General features: G+C 36.4%; 3 long non-coding RNA genes across 3 annotated transcripts in view; 1 reads left to right on the forward strand and 2 right to left on the reverse strand.

The window, feature by feature from the left end:
* Positions 1–11,012, forward strand: LOC122639527. The gene is made up of 3 exons (XR_006329527.1): positions 1–11; positions 8,681–8,684; positions 10,872–11,012. It is a non-coding gene; the product is annotated as an uncharacterized LOC122639527 (long non-coding RNA).
* Positions 8,172–22,334, reverse strand: part of LOC122639526 — a 24,302-nt gene continuing 10,139 nt past the window's right edge. The window contains exons 2-3 of the long non-coding RNA XR_006329526.1: positions 10,641–10,651; positions 8,172–8,183 (exon numbers count right to left, since the gene is read on the reverse strand). This is a non-coding gene — a long non-coding RNA (uncharacterized LOC122639526). The remainder of the gene's footprint in view (positions 8,184–10,640; positions 10,652–22,334) is intronic.
* Positions 11,148–11,558, reverse strand: LOC122639525. The gene is made up of 3 exons (XR_006329525.1): positions 11,519–11,558; positions 11,326–11,415; positions 11,148–11,225 (listed from the first exon to the last, which is right to left on the reverse strand). It is a non-coding gene; the product is annotated as an uncharacterized LOC122639525 (long non-coding RNA).

Genomic DNA, 22,334 nt, shown 5'->3' on the forward strand with positions numbered 1-22,334 from the left:
TATCTGAATCTGTCCAATAGCTAATCGGATGTGGATGTGGATGCAGATATTGCACTATTCGAGCCAAATCCGATTAGTTTACAGCCCTACTAACGGATCTGAAATTGAAAAATGTAATGTACAATTATACCATCGCTAGGGCTAAATACGCAGATTAACATGCTTCTATTTAAAAAAAAATAATTTGATAAAACACAATCTACATTCTGACAGAGATCTTATGCTTGAAATTGAAGGATCGACGATGGTGAGAATGGTTGATCACTGAAGCACAATCTAAACTGGTACCTCGCGACATACCGAATTGAGGCATTATTCATTAATTTTCTGCAATTTTACCTAGCTCGATTCCCGAGCTCGACAGAAACAGAAGGAAGGGAAGGGAAATGGCGGCTTAGGGTGTTTTTGGGGTTTATCTGAGATGGCAAGGGCTAAGGACGATGGAGTTTCAATATGGCTGATTCATCTAAAGATTACTTGGTTCAGCTGCCCAAGAGATTAGGCGAACATACCTTATTGCCTCCGTCTCCGTTCCGCCAGAGATTTCAGCATCAGGAACACTCCATATTTGAAGCTATTGAGCCCCCCTGCCTACTCTTCTTTTCCCTCTCTATTCTGCCAGCAATCTTGCTGCTCGAGCAAAAATAGGTTACAATCATCGGATCTGAGAGAATCCTCCTATAACAAATAGGGAAGGGCAAACATGTCTTTTTAAATTATAATGATGGTTAGAAGAAAGGATAGTTTGATCAATAAACAAAATTTTTAACATTTAACATTTTATATTAACGGCATGGACTTAAATATGGATTAATTTGAAAAACAAGAGTGTGCGTGGAATTATCAGGGGGTGCATGTGGAATTTTTGAATGAATTAAGAGGTGCAAGCATATTTAACCCCTAAAATAACAGTCTGGAATGTGTTTGTACAATTTGAAACATTGTACTCTTTGATTCCTTTTTCTTTCCCCTGGAGCAATTTTAGTTTCGTCTTCTTTTGAAAATAACAGTCTGGAATGTGTTTGTTGATGTGAAGAGAGATCTTTTTAACAATTTGAAACATTGTACTCTTTGATTCCTTTTTCTTTCCCCTTGAGCAATTTTAGTTTCGTCTTCTTTTGTAAATTGATTTCAGTATTTTTGCATTCCTATTGCGAAACGAGCTTTGATTTATCCTTTCCAGGGGTTTGGGAGTCTTTTTTTCCATCTCATATCCATTGCAGTTCAATTTTTTACCCAGTAAAGCTTAATAAATTTCCCCTTGAAGGATTTGCACCAAAAAATTAAAAATAAAAAAAATAAAAAAAGCTTTTGGAAAGTATGGGAAAATCATTTTACCTATTCTAATAGAAACAAAAGCAGTCTCTAATCTCAATGTCCTTATGGACTTCTACTGCCATTGAAAGCTATGAATTGCCATTTTGTTTTTTAAGTAAAACCTGCCACTTCATTTTTATGGATTGCTGGGTTTATTCAAAGTTTCAGTTTTGTTTAGAATATGCATTGGTAACCATAATCTATGGAACGAATTAAAAGAAGAGCAATTTGTTGTGGGTCTCTGGATCCTATCCACTTTAAAATCTATGAGTTACCCATCAATTTGCTACTGCAAGTTTCTCTTGAGCTCCAGGTACACAAAAAAATTGAGCGATCGCAACTGTTTTTTGTATTGAAATTGAAAATGCGAAAAAGGGGAGAACAATTCACCGGCAATAACAAGTCGTATGGCGGTTTGGATCTCATGAGAGGTGACAGTTGGCTTCTTGTTGTAGCGGGCGCGCCTGGAAGACTCCTAAGCTAGTTTCTTCCTCGTAGTTAAAGTGAACATGGATGGAGTAGCTTAGGGGATTTTACTCCTCTATTATTTCTTGTTATTTCCCCTTTGAGAATGTGACACGTATCACTTTTTAATCCAATGGTCATGAAAGATTCAACTTTAACCCAACCCCAACCTTAACCTAACCCATTCTCTCTCCTCTCTCACAACACCGCAAACCATCTCTCCGACGATTCTTTGATGGCGCTCCATCTCGCCGACACTTTCATCGTTAAACTCTACCGATTGAGGCTTTCTTCCTCTGATCAGATGCGGGTTCACATCAGCACCTACTTCTTCATCGTCAACCTCTACCAACATTTTTTCATAAAAAAAAACCCCTCTCCCAACACAAAAATTTCGTTTACATGGGTGAGCACCTGACCAAGAGGATCCGATTGAGATTGCCTAAGAAAATTTTGACATTCAAAGAGGGCATGGTTCAATGAAGAGCAGAACTCGAGTGGAGCCCTGTGCTCTAGATTGAGCAACGAGGCGTCCATGGTGAAGTTTCTATCTATCAGCTTGTCGTACCATACATCTACAAACAAAAAAACTTCTGTGTGTGATTCCAGAATTTGATAGGTTTAAACAGAATCAAATTAATGTTTTAATCATCTATGATGCAACAAACTGAAACCAGAATCAATCAAAGAAATCAAATTGAAAAGATCAAACCAGAAAACTGAGATTTTGAAGAGTTGTACTTGAAACAGGAAACTTGAAATTGAATTAGTAACAGAACCTTTAACCCGAACCTTTAACAATTTTCTCAAAGATCTATGCTATTATTGAAGTTGAAATAAAGCACAAAATAGAAGTTAAAAATTTTCCGGCAAACAAGATATCGCAGGGATGAAAAGTGAAAGTTCTCACTTGGAAAGTAGAAAAGATAGGAGAAGGGATAGAAGATCCAGTTCAGAAATCCACCCAAACCGAAGATCTGGAATCCATTAGAAACTTTTCCTGGAACCTAATTGATTAAGTTGCGGTTAGGGTTTGGAATGTATCCCACGATGGAAATGGGTTTTTGGAATGAATGAAATTTATTTGGGTCAAGACGATGGCAGTCATGAACCTTGCGTGCATCTCTTCCCTCTAATGATTTATTTTTCTTCTGCTCTTATTTTTCTGCTGCTTCTTCTGTTTCCTCTTTCCATGCTCTGTTTTGGACGGTAGTAACAGCCCCAAATATTCTAGTTCCATCCCCTCCCTCACCAATATTTGTTCCTCAAGCTTTAGGGTTAAGATTCCCCACCTTAGGGCGACTCAAACCCCAGGTGCTTGTTGCATAAGTCTTCCTCTGCTATGAGATTCAACCCCTTGAAGAACCATGAAACTGTGATGGCCAGATGTGATTTCAGAGCTTTAAATCTCACTCGGTTGTTGATGCTTGGTGATGCTAAGGGCTATAATCAGTGGAGAATCGAGTCAGTGTCCTTAATTCACCTGAACTCGGGAGCTGATTGGATTTCTAACAAAGGAGTTCTCTTCTTTGAGCCGAAGAATTGTCACAGGGATGGAGAGCCGTCAGAGAATCGTCGGAGATGTCGGAGAGATGGTTTACAGCATTGTGAGAGAGTAGAGAGAATGGGTTAGGTGGGTTAGGTTAAGGTTGTGGTTGGGTTAAAGTTGGATCTTTCATGACCATTGGATTAAAAAGTGACACGTGTCACATTCTCAGAGGGGAAATAACAAGAAATAATAGATTGGGAAATGGAGAAGAGTAAAATCCGTAGCTAAGACCCTTCCCATAGACACGGTGGTCATGAAAGGTTGAATTCACATATTTTTTTAAGGGTAAAATACACCTACCCCTGTAAGGCACCCAATATTTCTCGGACCCCCCTAAGTTTCCGCTAAGTCCACATACCACCCCTACTTTACCCTCCTAATGCGATTTAAGTTCAAAAAGTTAAAAAAATGATCAAACTACCCTTTCTTCTATCTTTTATAAAATTTAAAAAGACCTAATTGCCCTGACTTATTTGGTAAAATTTGAAAAAACCAAAATACCCTCATCTTCCCCAAATCATCATCTTCTTTTACCATGTAGTCCCACCACCACCACCATGACGTACCATTTGGTTACACAACCGTTGTTGCTACGACCATGGTTGAAAGATTCAATTGCCACTGTGGGTTAGGTTATATGTCTTCAACTTCCTTTTATGGGTGACCCAAAGTTTAGGCAGAATCGCAAGTGTGTTCGGAAAGCCTATTTGTGCAGATCAGAGAACTTCGCACAGGGAGCAGTTATCGTTCACTCATTTCTATGTTCTAATCAAGGCGGAGGATGGGCTTCCTTCGAGCATTCCCATTGTTCTGGATGATGGATTTGTAATGGAACAAAATGTGGAACATGAATGGGCTCCACCTATTTGCAACACCTGCAAAGTGTTTGTCCATGGTGAACGGTCTTGCCCTGTTGGTGCTGCTTAGCAAACACTCACACCCACTAGACAAAGTCAAGCCATAACGATGGAAGAGTGTCAATGGCAAGCGCCGAGCAGACGCCATGCTAAATGGAAACGACTAATGTCGACAGAGTTCGAAGCTTCACCACATCCCGAAACTACGGTTCTAACTGGTAATCACCTCCCCTCAATTCACGGCACACCATAATTAACCACCAACAGAGATGGAAGTTCCACGTTCTTGGTTCATGACGTCGTGGCTCAAGTGCACTTTGAATATCCTACACCAGTAACATCGAACGTGGGAAATGGTAAGGGACCAGTTGAGAAAATTCATGCACCATTTGTTAACCACTCCACACACAACGTTGTTACAAAACTTAGGTTGGCCCCATCTACTGGACCCAACATTGCCATAATAACTATAATATCACATAGCTAAAATGGCTCATCTAACCAGGCACGTGCTGAACGGAATGGAGCCTAGAGGAGAGATGGACCTCCGGCTATAACGATTACAATTTGTGCCATGGCTCAATCTATTGATGATAACACCGGTTGCCATGACTCTTCTGCATTAGTGGCCAGTAGTGGGAAATGCTTCGCAGTATTGCAAGACTCATTTCCATCAAGCAATGACATTTTGGAGGAAGATGCCATTACTGCAATACTGAGAGACCGAGACAGGAGTCGGGGTCAGGGCAACCTAGTACATAACTAGATCCCTAATCGTTCTTCAAGTTCAGGTCCAGTCAGACTCCTTGTGATGCAGCATCGGATATGGCCGATCGGGTGGATCACAAACGCAACCACCCCAAAGAGCTTAGGCGTTTCATACGGGCACACCAACCGTCCCAACGCCTTCGTCACGTCACCTAGGCACCACATCATTCCTTGGAGCACAAGATATTGGGGCCTAGCACATCTTTAGATTTTAGAACATATTTCAGAATATTCACCTTCCTATTTATTAGTTTCTATATGTATGTAGGATTATTGGCTTTCCTATTTACTAGTTTCCTTATGTGCTTAGGATCCTTTGAGATATGCAACTTGGGTTGCAAGTTTTAGTAGTTTAGGAAGGTTTCCTATTATTTCTAGATTTTATTTTCTACTCTTACCAATATTTGTAATCAATTCTTCGGCTATAAATCCCCAACCATGGAATGAAATTGATATAAAATTTTGAAGAGAAATATTATGCCACCTTAGCTCCAATCGATCCTATTGTGATCACCCCTCCTTGGCCTTGAAGAGCCACCCATCGGTAGCCTTGAAGAGCAGTCCACGCCTGGAAGAGCGCCACCCCCTCCGCTGCTTGAAGAGAGCCACCACCACCACGGCCTAGAAGAGCCGCGGCTTCACCTCCACCATGCTACCCTCACATTCACCATTCCACCTTCCTTTCCTTCTCATTCTTCACACCAGCCAAGTTACCCCAGTAGGCCTCTCTCTCCATCCATTAATCTCTCTGCCATTATTTATCTTCCATCTCTCTCTCCCTCCACGTTACCCCCTCCATTAACCTCTTTCCATCCATAATCCCTCTCTCCACGTTACCCTCTCTCTCTCTCTCTCTCTCTCTCTCTCTCTCTCTCTCTCTCACGTTACCCTCTCCTCCTAAAATATTAAACCCACATAAAATATAAACCCCCCGTCCCGTTATCACCACATGTGTTAAAAGTCCGCCGACCCAATCCCTCTTCCATTGAGCGATTCTCGATCTCTCTTGAGGAGATCCCCATTATTTGGTATCAGAGCCGAAACGAAGAGAAGATTGTTCTCATGGCACCATGCCATGGAGGTCGTACAAGTCCCGTGGAGGACATCAATACAAGTGAAGTTCATACGACAATGGATGATGTTGTAGAAGAACGAATCATTGTTCAGATTGATTTTAGTAAACCCCCAATTTTCGATGAGTACCAGGATGAGTACATCGATGAATACGGTGGTTTCGAAATTCTTGAACCAGATTTTGTTTCGAAAGCACAACAAGATTTCTACCCGTATCATGACGAGGTAGCCACATTCAACTCATATTGCCTAGAAATGCACAGTCAAGTGATCCGACGCATTAGCACTATTAGTGCGTATGTTGACCCATTTTTTAAGTTGATGACATTGCCATTTGAATGCCAATTTCTTCAAGTCATCAACAATGGAAATAGACCAAGTTTGATTTCATCGTCAAAGGAAGTCTTGTTCGACAAATTTGATGTGAGAAAATGGAATCACATTTGTGTTCCAATTTTGTTTGTACCTGAGATGTGCAAGTGCTTTTGTACAATCAACCACACCGAGATACATTTCGAATTGTTTTCGTTTGATCCGGGAGGACGACAAACACCATTGATTGAAACAAGAGTTCGCGGACGAACTCTTCTAAATCGGGAGGGAATGATGCAGCATCGGATATGGCCGATCGGGTGGACCACAAACACAACCACCCCAAAGAGCTTAGGCGTTCCACATGGGCGCGTCAACCGTCCCAACGCCTTCGCCACGTCACCTAGGCACCACATCATTCCTTGGAGCACAAGATATTGGGGCCTAACACATCTTTAGATTTTCGAATATATTTCAGAATATTTGCCTTCCTATTTTTTAGTTTCTATATGTATGTAGGATTATTGGCTTTCCTATTTACTAGTTTCCTTATGTGCTTAGGATCCTTTGAGATATGCAACTTAGGTTGCAAGTTTTAGTAGTTTAGGAAGGTTTCCTATTATTCTAGATTTTATTTTCTACTCTTACCAATATTTGTAATCAATTCTTCGGCTATAAATCCCCAACCATGGAATGAAATTGATATAGACTTCTGAAGAGAAATATTGTGCAGCCTTTGCTCCAATCGATCCTATTGTGATCACCCCTCCTTGGCCTTGAAGAGCCACCCATCGGCAGCCTTGAAGAGTAGCCCGCGCCTGGAAGAGTGCCACCCCCTCCGCTCCTTGAAGAGAGCCACCACCACCACGGCCTAGAAGGGCCACGGCTTCACCTCCACCTTACCACCCTCACATTCACCATTCCACCTTCCTTTCCTTCTCATTCTTCACACCAGCCACGTTACCCCATTAGGCCTCTCTCTCCATCCATTAATTCCTCTCCCAATAGGAGCGAGCTGCTCTTCAAGGCTGCCGATGGGTGGCTCTTCAAGGCCAAGGAGGGGTGATCACAATAGGATCGATTGGAGCAAAGGCTGCACAATATTTCTCTTCAAAATTCTATATCAATTTCATTCCATGGTTGGGGATTTATAGCCCAAGATTTGATTACAAATATTGGTAAGAGTAGAAAATAAAATCTAGAAATAATAGGAAACCTTCCTAAACTACTAAAACTTGAAACCCAAGTTGCATATCTCAGAGGATCCTAAGTACATAAGGAAACAAGTAAATAGGAAAGCCAATAATCCTACAAACATATAGAAACTAATAAATAGGAAGATAAATATTTTGAAATATATTCTAAAATCTAAAGATGTGCTAGGCCCCAATATCTTGTGCTCCAAGGAATGATGTGGTACCTAGGTGACGTGGTGAAGGCGTTGGGATGGTTGGCGCGCCCGTGTGAAACGCCTAAGCTCTTTGGGGTGGTTGCGTTCGTGGTCCACCCGATCGGCCATATTCGATGCTGCATCACCTTGGTGGCTATGTGAATGATTATAGGTTGCTTCCAAATTCCATGGTGCGCTATCGGTTTGATTGGTGGTATTTATGAGTTGATCAAGAACTTTCAAAGATGTGTCTGTGTATCGATAGTCTCCCGAAGGCTCTCTCGGTTCTAATATTGGATGATGCCAAAGGGAAGAGTTTTTTAGATTGTAAATTCATGTATTTGTTCATTTACTAATATAATATCTCCATATTTCCAAAAAAGAAAAACCTTGATTATTGGTTAAGTGACAAAATAAATCTTTAAAACTCTTGAGAAAAATAAAATAGACTCTTCTTCCACCGCACGGGAATGGCACCCAGCATAGGGTTCACAAACCCCTATAGGACTCACTACGTATCTTGAGATTTTAATGGAAGATAACCAGAATTTGATAAAAATAGGTCATATTTAATTTCAAAGGTTTTTTTTTTTTTTTTTTTTTTTTTTTTTTTGAAAAATATAAGTGTCTAGAAAAAAAAAAATCCAACCATCAAACAATTAGACCATATTATAATAGGATCCGTGTTGTCGGTGGGGAGCGTGGCCACTGTGCATATGCAGGGGCCAATGAGTGCGTTGGCATCAAGGGTGCGGGATTTCTGCCTTTCATAGGGATCAGGTGGTCATTTCGCCTCGTGTCTAGGCATGACTAGTATACTCCCCTACTGAGAACTTTCTTCCATTATAATAATCAAGAGAATCATTAACACTAAGTTATGGTAAAAAAAAAAACTTGTCCTTAAAACGTCAACTATTTTCATAGTGTACAGAATTGGCTTTCAACTAGGAATGTAAATGGATATTTGTAAATCTGTATTTGGTTTGCATTCGTATCCGTTTAGGAGAATCCGAATCCGCCTGAAACTAATCGGATACGAATATGATAATCCCCCTATCCGATCGATTATTATTCGATTCATTTAGCAGTCTGACGGTAATAAAATATTTGCAATATAACTCTGCGTTTGTCTATCCTTTTAAGTTACCTTATTGGATTTTATTATCTTATTTTTATAAATTTATCAGTTAAGATAATGAGATTCTTTTTTTAAGATTTGCTATTGGCTTATATATATATATTGTTTTATGCAATGTGATACATGGAATTACATATCTATTAAAAAATCAAAAGTAAAAAACGTAAAAGAATAAAAGGCTAAGAAGAGTAGAAGAAAGGGTAGTCACTGAACTCTCAAGTCTCAACCCTAACCCTCATCATAAAAATAGTAAATATATCAATGGATAGTCAAAAAATCGTATTCAATCCGTATTCGTATCCATTTAGGAGAACCTATATTCAAAAAATCACTATCAATTATCCGAATCCGTCCGAATATAATCAGATACAAATATGATAATGCCACTATCCGACCAAATTCGATCCGTTTACATCCCTAATTTCAACCTTTAGACGATGATCTGTGTGGATGCATAAGTGCGGATAATGGGTTTGCAACTTTGCATGGCTCCAAATAATAATCTTAAGAATAAGAATCTTTCAGTAAAATCTGCAGTCTGATCTCTAATTTGTAAGCTCTCAAATTTATCTATTAGATGTGGTTTGAACAAGATCAACTTCCTTGATCAAAAGATCAACGGTCAATTTTACTGATTTAGTGAAAAAAACTAGATTTTCAAATTTTCTTGAGAACTTTAACATGAGATTTATTCCAATACATTGAAATTTCAATACATTTCAAATGGTACCAATTTCATAGTCATTGGAACCAAAATACAAAACTTGCAAAGTTTATCAAATGTCCCTACATTAACCCTCAATGAAATGCCAATCCAAGCATCACATTTTAATCAACAAAGGCAACTACTTTTGAAATGTATTAATTTTCTATTATGACTGATCAAAATCGGCTTTCTTGATTGATATATCAAGGTATCTGGAAGATGACTTCTCAAGAAATCGTAATTTTAATTTTTTTTACGTTAAATAATAATTTTTTGAAAAAAAATTAAAACTAGCTTTTCTCCATTAAAGGAAAATTATTTCAAAATAGTGGTACTCCCATCAATTTTTTAGTTGAAACCACCATTTTCATACGAAATTAATAAAATTTTCATAATGAGTCAAGCTGATCACTCAAATCAGAGCATTTGAAACAAGATTGGTCAAATCAAACCAATTTTTATTGCAACCTAGTTCAAAATAGATGACTGGGAATTTTAGAACCTGAGAATCACTTCAATACAATTTTGTTTTGGGAAATGAGTATTGATTTCCAACTTACAATTACTGAGCTGCAAGTGTTTTTCGAGTACTCGCACATTTGGTTAATACCTAGGTAAAATTAATAAATATCAAAAGATAATACATATTAAAAAAAATTAATGATACACTACCTATTGATTTTAAAATATCTAGATAATATCTATTGATAAAAACCAAAATAGCATACTTTGTTGAAGTTCCCTTTTTAAGTGTTGTTTCTTGAGAATAGCATCAAGTCTTCTTGGATCTTCTTTCGGAAGAATAGAATGTCATCCTACATTTTGAAAAAATAAATAAATAAATAAAAAAGTTAATCAAATTCAATTAATATAAAACTACAGAAATAAAGATGTTGCAATCATATCCATACCTGCGAGAAACTTTCACTCAATACCTCATCCCAACATTCCATAAACTTCAACATGAAGACACCGCAATCGTTACTATGAAAAAATGTGTCAAGGTTGTCGATGTGTAATGAAACAATAAGAGAATATTTTAGCTAAATCCAAAATTGAAAAACATACCAGTTTGCTTGTAATGGAAGTGGAGGCCAAACTGGACTCCATTTTGAAATGGGAAATCTCCTCCCCTCATTTAGTGAGGTTAATATACTCTCACATGTAACCTTGTACAAATCATTCACATAATAAGCCATCCAGGAAATTAAAATAATATCTTAAATGACACATGAGAAAATTAATTACAAATAAGAAACAAACCACTAATTTGTCCGTCAAATTTTGATAATAAGTGTTTTCTTTTTGAAGGGAATCCAGAATATGTAATATTTGATCCTTTAAATTTATCACGTATAAAAACCAGTGTTGATCCAACCATATGGGGATGAAAAGCTGCACACAAATTATTATAATTAGTCAAAGTTTATTACTTTAGTCATTAATTACACGAACTCTAAGATGTACTCAATGCCAAGCTATAGCATAAGATACGTAAACGGGTAAAAGCTTAACCATAGAAGATACAAACTTTGGGCAAGTACTTTTGAAATAGTTACCAATTTGCAATCAGTCAAGTTGTAGCCTAGCTTCTCCCTTGAATAGTAAGGTTCTAGATCTTTTATTGTCCCTCCTTTAGCAATCTTTTCCTACCACAACCATTGTGAAAATTAATACATACAACTAACTTTAATTAACTAACTTTAATCACTTGGTTCAGTATTGTAGATCCTAAAAATAAAAATTTACCCCAAAGTGTGTGGGAAAGTAGTGCCGTGATATAGATCCAGATATTTTTATTTGTTTGAGGATTAGCATTTGCCCGAAGACATTAACAACCTACATGAAGTCCAAAACGTCCAAAAGATCAATAGGTAGTTAGTATATATAATAGTCAGGAGAACTTTTTCACGTACAGAATACTTTAGTATAGTGACCTTACTGGACTCCCAATCCAATTTGGATCTTTCAAGGTACAAAGTTCCTTTTGAGTTGCATGAAATGATCCTATCTTTACAACAGATTCTCTATGAAGGACAATTATATCATATAGTCAGAAAAACTTTTAATGAACCAAATGTTACCATATATATAATGCCAAAACAATATATCATACTATTATATAAAAGCACGTTGTGGCAAATCTTTTAGTTACCTATTCTACCCTTCATTCTTATCTAAAATTTCATTATTCAAATCTTAATCTTTATGTCATTCTTTCTTATAATTTCAAAATCTTAGGTACCTTTAGTATTAATTACTGTTTTTAATTAATATTAATATTAATAATATTTATTATTATTTAAAACAAATCTTTCAATTATCTTTTTTATCCTTCATTCTTATCTAAAATTCTAATTTTCTATTCTTAATTTATAGGTCATTCCTTTTTATAATTTCATAATCTTAGGTACCCTTATTATTAATTATTGTTTTTAATTAGTGGCAAATCTTTTAGTTACCTATTCTACCCTTCATTCTTATCTAAAATTCTATTATTCAAATCTTAATCTTTATGTCATTTTTTCTTATAATTTCATAATCTTAGGTACCCTTAGTATTAATTACTATTTTTAATTAATATTAGTATTCATAATATTTATTATTATTTAAAACAAATCTTTCAATCACCACTTTTATCCTTCATTCTTACCTAAAATTTTAATTTTCTATTCTTAATCTATAGGTCATTCCTTTTTATAATTTCTTAATCTTGGGTATCCTGAGTATTAATAATTATTTTTAATTAATAATATTTATTATTATTTAAATTTAAAAATGCTCAATTTTATGTTTGTTTTACTTAAAATTCATGGTTTCAAAATTGAAAAAAAAATGTGAGAAAAAGTATATATAAAACTATATCTATCTATATATCTCTATCTATCTCTGTATCACCGTTTACAACGTAACAAAGGTATACAAGTGCATATATTATTGAATAAATTCTGATTTCATTAGTTCCACTCTCTAATATCTCTACTTAGAATCCACATATGGTCACATGTGCATTCTTACTTATATATATATTAAAAGCATAATGGATGATTATGCAATCTCAATAATGGATACAAAAACAAAAAGGAATAATCATTGATAAAACAAAAAAATTCTATTATAATATGGGAAAAATGTATGTGACGGGAAATTTACAACTTATATGAGGCCAGGATTCCCACAAAAAGAAAATGAAAAAGTAAAGCCTTCTGCCAAAGAGTTTGTTAAATTGTACATTTCTGTTACCTATCATTTTCTCTTGTGTTGAAGTCTTGTTTGCTTTCACTACTTTCCACGTCTATTACTGCTACAAGATTTTCCACTTCCTGCCAAGTTTTTTACCCACGAGTTACTATTAACTTTGGCAAAGTGTCTAATCAAAAAAGAAGTATCTAAATATCAACTACTCATCAAGGTCTCAGATGTAGAAAAAATGCCCAGCTCAACTCATGAGGTTCTCCACAGCAATCTCAAATTAAACTCTAAAACTTGACCTACAGATCCTTATCACTAAAACCAAAGTAATAAATTTCATTCCAACACTCAAAAAATGAAACCTTGCTGTTTCAGTAATTTTTTTTACTGAAACTCTAATGTAACTTTTGGTCTATATATGATTCATATATATACATTTATTTATACATGTATCTATAATACAACATGCATGTGTATTTCAGCCGGATTGCATAAAATGGTATTTTTTTTAATGTAATTAATGAAGTACTCCTTCCTTGCCAATAGCAATAGAATAAAATGACTAAAGAAACCCAAAATTTGGCACTTAATTGTTTTTCTTTGGCTGGGGGGATAATTAATGCATTTGAGGTTTCCAAATTGGTCAAAAAGAAAAATGTTTAGGACTTAGTTTAAGTTTCCTACTCTTCTATCTTTAAAGGAGGCTAGCATTTATACCTGGACACTAATGCTATCTAGGTGAGTGTGTTGGGCTTCAAGCTGTTCATCTAACATACACTCTTTCAATATGACCTGTAAAAGAAGATAGTAAGTTGCAATAAGCTAGTAGGTAATTAATCTAAATTTTCTTTTAATATTTTCCTCAAAAATACATTTTGCAAAGCTTTGAAGGACCCAAAAAGAACCATATGTTTAACTTCACACTAAAAACTTTATTTTTATATAATTTTTTTTGTCAATTTCATTTAACTTAACTATGATGAAGTATATATCCTAAACTATACTGATCATTTAGCAGATAGCACTCAATGAATAGGACATGAAAAATTCTTGACTTCCTAATCACAATGTGTTTCTTTCTTTGTACTTACATCGACATCTTCGTTAGCAAGCTTTCTCCTCTTGGAAGATAATGGTTTCATCATCATCAAGTCTATCTTTCTTATTTCATTTTTAATCTTCTTCTTCACACTGTTTGCCCACTCAAGATCTTCATTTCGGCTGCCATTTTCTCCTCAACACAATTTTTGAGTTCCTTGACCAGACTCATTAGCCATTCATTCTCAATTTTCATGTAATTATGATCTGAGCAAATCATGTGCCAGTAATCGGTCATGGCTTCAGAAATGTTTTCATGATTGGTAGATTGAATCTGTTGAACTACTTGACAAATTTGTTGTTCCAAAACACGACGTGTACCCTCCATTGCCATACCGCATTCTTTAAAGATATCCCCATAACGTTTGCGAATGGAATCAATTGTACCACTTTCCACGTCTATCTTTCTGATCTCATTTTCAATCTTCTCCTTAATATTTTCCAATTTCATTGCCTCCATTTTGGCTGTCTTTTTATCCTCAAAACAATTTTTGAGTTCCTTGACCGAGCGCATTAGCCATTCATTCTCTATTTTTATGAAATTGTGATCTTTGCAAGCCTTGTCCCATTCAGTGATCATGGCTTCAGAAATATTTCCATCGTTGGTAGCTTGAATCTGTTGAACTATCTTACACATTTGAACTATCACTTCGCTGCGTGTATCCTTGCTTTTTATGGGACAACTTTTGAAGATATCAGCATGATGAGAGCAAATCGAATCAAATATGTGCGCTAGATAGACTGGGATCATATAACCTTGTACATTTTCATATTGGGTTGCTTCAGAAACAAAGAGATTTCCAAATTGCATTTCCTGGCCATTCTTCAACTCATCAGAACTTATCTCCACAGTGTCTTGATTGTTCTCTTTTAATTCAATCCTTTGCTTAACAACTTTAGGCGAGACTAATTTAAAGGGAGAGGCCTCATCAACCTCAACTGTTGCAATAGTAGTTGTTGTGGTGGCCTTGTCCTTGCTGGTTATAAACTCTTCTGCTGAATCTCTTTGAAATTTATTTTCTTTTCCATCAATAGTAATTTTAGAAATCTCTTCTTCTTTTGGATCCCTTTGGACAGTACTAGCATCAATTGCTTCTTCCATATTATCAACCATAGTCTCATTGCTCATTTCATGGTTAGCAGCAATAGAATTGCAATTCATATTCCCCAGAGGAGTAGCTTTTTCAACAAGTTTCAGTTGGCTGTCTACAAGTAGTCTAGAAAGTCCAACATCAATGCCAGTTAGGCCAGCCTTCACGTTTCCTTCCTTAACAACAAGACTTGTATCTTCTCTTCCTTGTCCTTGTATAGAACCATCCTGTATGCTAACATTCTGTGCCAGTTAAAGCATTAATCTTAGTGAACAATACAATGATAATAATATTTAAACATAATTGCAAAGCTAATATAAATTTAAAATGAACTATGTTTGGAAGGCATCGCAAACAGATCTGAACCATTGATCTATTGAGGTTTAACTTCCACCATCGATAAAGGCCAGAACTTACTAATGTTGTCTATGTTGATGGGGGAACTAATTAAGGAACTTACAAGGGCACTGCTGTGTCACCAAACTTTCAGGATGTAAGCTAGAGAGAGTGATCGAGGAAGATATGTGCCTATATTTAGATCACATATTTACCTTTCTTATTCCATTTTCAATGAATAAACTGTAAGGGGGTAAAACTGTCTTGTTATGTTAGGGAAAGTCACATTTATACCAATTGTGACACTAATTAATATTCAAGTAGCATGAAGCTGTTATGGGTGACAAAAAACTAACATAATCACTTAAAACTTAAGAGCAATTAAATATCAGCACCGACCTAATATCAGTGAACAATCATCATCTATAATGAATCTTTCTCTCGATCTCTTCTTTTTTTTTCCCTCTTTGAAAATCTAAAGAAGCTTTGACAAAATCGACCTATCATTGGCCAGAAATTGAGTAATACATATTAAGTATTTAACTTTCTTCGCTTTTCTTACCTTCGCAAAACTTCTTGTAGAGGCACATGAGTGGTTTTTGTCTTGGATCTCTTTTAAGGCATTGCCTTGCATGACTTTCTTCCCTGTTGAACCCTTTTTAAGATCATTTTGAATTTGAGCTTTAACACTATCAAGAACTTTTAGGCAAGGTGTTGCATCCCCCTTTTCTTGATGTCCTAAATGTTGCTTCATCCGATGAATCCCACCACCACGGTATATTGTTCCACAATAGTTACACAGAAGAATCATCTCCTTTATGGTTGGGCCGCCTAAATTTGTACAATGTAACCAAGTAATGTCTGTTTTAGTGCGATTCCTCTTACGTTTGACAGAAGGTGTGTTATCAACAAGCATATTTGCATTTGATATCCTGACTGTTTGAAAACAATTCAAGCATAATCAGAATCTAAATAGTTCAAGAAAGAAACTGAACATCATTTATATATACAGTCTTACAACCATTATTAGTTCCTTTACCTTTTGCAGTTGGGAAGGTAGTTTTATGTTGTTCATTCACCATATTTTTTGAAAGATTGTGAGGCAATTCCTCCTCTTTTGATGAACTTATCTGCATAATGCAATCAAAGTTAAGTGTTGAGAATTATGGGTTTATATGTTTCTGAAATGAATTTATGGTAGAACAAAAAAAAGACTTCTTTTCTGCCTTTCTAGTGTCATCCTCTATCGAACCAAAATTTAAAGTTTAATTATCAATATATACCTTATTAATTGTATTGCAAGCTTGTCCAAAGTGTTCTTAATTGACTAAGTTAACACTTTCCTTAAACGAATTTCATAATTTAAAGTAGCTATTAACCAAAATTGACTTTAGATACACTTCTATGCTTCTTTATACTCAATGCATGAAAGTTCTTTACATGCCCCACCTGGGAAGGTTACCTTCATCCATGGCACATCTACTTTTGCCATGTTGGATATGTGGATATGGTTAATCTTGTACCTCCACATTTATTATCAATTTTTATTCCATGTTTACCATCCATTTGTTTTCAAACATTTTTCTAAAGTTTTATATTTTTATCCATTTTACAAAAGTTCAAAGCTGTCTTTGGCATGTGGAAAATCCTACTTTGTTTGAAATTTGAAATGTTTGTGTGTAACCCTAGGGTTGTGAGCAAGGTTTGTAATCTTGGAATCTTGGATTTGGATCAAGAATGTCGAGATGGCAATTTACGAAAAATTAAACAACATATAGAAGGTAGAAGATGGCAGTATTTGCATTAAAAAGAAAAAAAAAAAAAAAAAAACAAAATACAAAATGGTTGTTGAATTTAAGTAAAATATCACCCAACAAAGAATGGAAAGGTTATTCCTAGTAGATTCAAAATCTGTCCAATCTCTTTAGAGATCAAACCGCAATCTTATTTTGTGTCTGGGTTTTTCTCAAGTCTTTTAACTAGTATTGAGCATTTTTCAATTTGAGACAAATGGTCGTGTAATCATTCTTTTACTTTTCCTCTAAAATATATATATATAATATTTCAAGAAAACCAACAAAAAAAAAAGGCACATATATGGGTCCACAAAATTTGCTTTGCATAAAAGACATAACAGAAATTTATTTTGGATGTAAAAATTTTGGTGATTTTTTTATTTAACTTTTGGGTACTCTATTGACTTGCTTTCATTTATTTCTTTAAACACTTTAAAATGTATTTATTTTGCTTCACAATTGAGGAGTTGTAAAACTTAAATATCGATTTGTTTAAAAAACAAAAAATTATGATTCAATGAGTTTTGCAGAACACTACTTTATAAAATAAAATAAAACGCTTATAAAAGAAAGGCAGAAACGAGCTTAGCTTCAAAAAAGACCCGGAAAAGTACTTACTGGCGGTGGAGGCAAAGATGATGTTCCAGAATTAGAAGATGGGAGGAGGATCCATTTGCCATTTACATATTCCTGACGGCGCCGCACTTCTGACTCAATCACGATGTTATTCTTAACGGTATAACCATTAGCCGCATAGAGGATGGAATAAAATATCTTTTCCTGTGTGGAAAGAATTCCAAATATCTCTCCTTTTATCCATGCCATACGAGGACCTCCATGCACCTCAACAAATTCACCCAAATTGAACACACCCACCTGTAGATTATGCGGTGGTGGATGCCTTATTCTGGATGCATCCACATGCATTCTTATTCTTAACGGCACATGATTATTCCAAGTCTTAAACTCAATATAGTTTTGGCAAAACTCGGAGAAGATTGCTGTGTGCCACCCACGAGTCTTAAATCTATAAACCTCAACCTCATCTCCAACTCTAAGTTCTTTAAGTAATACTTCCTCCTCCTGCTGCTGCTGCTGCAAAGACCTCTCTCATATTTAATAGAACTAAATATGATATTAAAAAAAACAAAAAAATTACAGCATAAAATTAAGATTGATGTGACTCACTAATTCACAGAATGGGATCAAAATCATTTTTAAAGCATACAGGGTTTATAAAAATTACGATGGGAATATAAAATTACCTAATGGACCACCGATGATGAATCTGAACGTGGCCCGTCAATCCATTCACCATCAATCCATTCCCGATGTGGCCTCATGTCTTGTTTCTTTTTTATGTAAATCCATCCTTTTCTAGGATGGGAGACCCAATAATTAGAAAACGCAACAAATATTTCCACCTCTAAAATCTGTCCCACGTACCAAATCCGATCATGAGAGTCATATAACTCAACCTTGTCATGTAATTGGAATATCGGATCTTCGATCACTGGCGGTTTAGGCCTTATCACACACGCATCAGTCACCATACTCCACTTGTGTTGTTGTTGTTGTTGTTCTTCTTCTTCTTCTTCTACTTCTTCTTTTATCTTAATTATATTTTCTCCCAACTCTTCTTCTTCTTCTACATTAATTATATTTTCTCTCAATTCTTCTTCTTCTTCTACCTTAATTACATTTTCTTCCAATTCCACTATGATTCCAGCTGACTTCCATCCACCCTTACCAGCGTTGAAGACCTCAACCCCAGTTCCAATCCAAATAAATTGTGCACCTTCCAATTTACTTTGTCTTACAGCTTTCCAAAAGGTTGTTGATGACATTTCCCTATTTCCAATGTTAAAATTGTAACAAAATTATAATTAATTCAGATAAACACATCTAATGAATATGACTAAGTCCCCCTCTCCCCACCCCTCCAAAAAAAATATATATATCCTCTCTTTCCCAGAATCACAATTAATGGTCGGTGTGAGCAGAGATGACCCCCCCCCCCCCAACTCCCCCTATTATTAGCATCTACGTTGCAAAGTACAAATATAATTATTAATCCATTCATTTCTTCTAGCTAGAGTTTAGAGTACAAACCTCCTCCTCTTATCCCATGCATCATCATCATCATCATCATCAATTATTTCTGGAGAGGAAGAAGAGTGCTGAAATGATTCTAAAACGAAACCAGTCAAACTTGGATGATAATATATATATAAAAATAAGGGGGAAAAAATGGTTCTCACCTCATGGATATAATAATTTAGCATTGAGAATATTGTTTGATAGAAGAGAAACTTCTAAAATAGGCCACCAATAAATAAAATTTCGTGACCCATATCATTTCTCAACCCAATGCCCAATTATGTATTTCCTTTATTATTTGGATGGTCCACATTGTTCACAAATAATTAGTTTTTTCAACAATTTGAAATCTTTCTTCTTTTTTTTTTTTTTTTTTTTTTTTTTGTTTTGGTGGAAGCAAAGTTTGTTGATGAGAACGGATTACACTCCTAGACTCTGAAACATAATCAACAGAGACACATAGATCGGAGTTCGACCAAACTATCTTATCCGTTAAGGATACAACCTCCTAGCAAGGGAATCTGCAACAGTATTAGCATCCCTTGGAATAAAACAAAAAGACACATCATCAAGGTAGGAGACCAGCTGTCTAATGTCACCCACAATTGATCTAATACATAGAGGCACTTCCTTAGAGGCATCACGTAATCACTTTCCACTGTAAGTGAGTAGTTGCCTTCAGAAATTGATTCAAGCAGACCTTCTCTTATCGCCATAGCCTCCCCGACAATAATATCCAAGAAATGGATTTGGTTGGAAACTGAACCTAAAGAAGCACCCAAATGGTTAAGAATAACAAATCCCACACCATTATGCTTCTTGGTTGAGTCACAAGACGCGTCATAGTTAAGTTTAAAGGAGTCAGGCGCTGGTAGAGACCAAACCAAAGAAGTAGGAGAGGAAGTTGGATCTCTCTTGGGTTGTTGAGGTATTGCGGTGGCTATGAGATACTCAATATGTGAGCGTTGTGCTGTTGAGATAATTTCTGTATGTGATCTCCTCTTTGATGTAAACAATAACTCGTTCCGTGCACACCATAACTGCCAACATACAAAGGAACATAGGTATCTGGCCTCCCTTCCGCCAACCTTACCCAGAGATAAATACAATGTCCAGCCTGCAATCCATTGTGAGAGATTGAAATCAATAGGAATACATTGAGGAAGATTGCAGCCGAGCCGCATAGTACTGGCGTAAGGGCAGTATAGTAAAAGATGCTCATTCGTCTCCTCCCCTACTCCATATCTCGGACTCTGGGCAGTTTAGTAAAGTATGCTCATTCTTCGCCTCCCCTACTCCATATCTCAAACACAGCTTACTAATTTGCATCTTCCTGTGGTGCAAAGCTGAAGCGGAAGCAATGCCATTGTTGCATGCCCTCCAGAAAAAATGCTTTATCTTGGGTAATATAGCACAATTCCAGATCAACTTCCATACTGAGGAAGGGACATCTTTCCACCGTGGTGAAACAGCAGAAATCTGGTTTTGTTCTTTCTCCATCCATTGATTACACAAAGTATGATAGGGGCTCTTCATAGAAAAAGAACCAGTTCTCCATGCTCCCCATAGTTGATGATCATTTGAAGAAAATAAATCCAATTTTATTTGTAGGATTGCTTCCCTATCTGCTGGATGGAAATGTAGATCAATAAGATCACGTTTCCAGCATTTGTTTTCTTCATCAATTAGATCAACAACCATAATTAATTGGCAGTTATTAATAGGGAGATGTTGGGATTGAAGCCAGGTAACGATGGAACTCATCTATCAGACCATATGTGCACCTTTTCTCCATTGCCAATGTGCCATGGTAGACCCGCCTCTAGTGCTTTGTGCCCTTCCATCCCCTCCAAGCCCATGATGAGTTAAAACCCATGTTGGCCTGCAAAAAAATCCTTGTGAGGATAGTAAATAGCCTTAACAAATTTAGCCCACATGGAGTTTGGCTCCCTCCATAGTCGCCATCCAACCTTTGCCAATAGGGCCTTGTTGTGCAGTGCTGGATCCCTAAACCCCAAACCACCTCTCTCCTTTGATTGGCACAGTCGTAACCAAAAGATCCAGTGTATATTCCTCTTCTCTGAACCATCTCCCCAAAAGAAATCTGATGCTGCTTTCCATACCGGTTGTGGTGAGAGCTTGTGAATTTGAAGTGTGAACAAGCATAATTTGCCAGTGATAAGGCTACCAACTTAAGCATCGTCTCCTTTCCTGCAATGGATAAAAGTTGTTGCTTCCAACTACTAAAGCGCTTGGTTGCTCTATCATTTATGTCCTTAAATAGCTTGGTCTTTGAGAATCCAAATTTTGTAGGGTGACCCAAGTATTTGGTTTGGCTCTTCCCATAAGGAATTTTCAAAATACGGGAGAACCACCGTTGCAACCTACGAGGGGTGTTGGTGCTGAAGGATAATGATGATTTCTTTAAATTTATTGATTGCCTACTTGCCCTGCATTATACTTCTAGGCATTCCTTGACTTGATAGACCTCTATTAGTTGCAGCTCAGAAAAAAGTAAACAATCATCAGCAAACAAAATGTGTGAATTAGAGATGTGCGGTTACGTACCCGAATGCCCCTGAGAAGGCCATTAGACTTAATGGAATGAGATTTCATTATTTTATGTGAATATAAATCCTTGTTTAAGAAATAATGGTGAGTGTATATATAGGTGATGGAATCCACATATTGGAAACTCAATCACCTACAATATACATTCCAATAATTAAAGATTATAATATTGCATTAAGCTATACAAGGAAGATCCCTTTACCAAAAAAAAAAAAAAGAAGCTACACAAGGAAGATTGAGAGAGATATCATAGGAGATTGCATGGGATTGAGATCTTGACACCCAAGCAAGGCTAGATATGGAAAGAACCGGTAAAGAAAGAAATCGGATACGGTGGTTATGGTCTGTTACACCCCCTCAAGATGAAGATTTGAGTGGGTGAATCTTCAGCTTGTCTCTAAGGATAGTAAACCTTGCCGTGCCAAGACCCTTGGTCAAGATATCCACAATCTGATCTTTAGTGGAAAGAAATCAGACATGTAGATCACATTTGGCAACCTTGCCCCGGACGAAATGAAAATCAATTTCCACGTGCTTGGTCCGGGCGTGGAAAACCGGATTTGCCGAGAGATAC

The sequence above is a fragment of the Telopea speciosissima genome, chromosome 9, assembly GCF_018873765.1.
Source record: "Telopea speciosissima isolate NSW1024214 ecotype Mountain lineage chromosome 9, Tspe_v1, whole genome shotgun sequence".
In the NCBI taxonomy this organism is placed as follows: domain Eukaryota; kingdom Viridiplantae; phylum Streptophyta; class Magnoliopsida; order Proteales; family Proteaceae; genus Telopea; species Telopea speciosissima.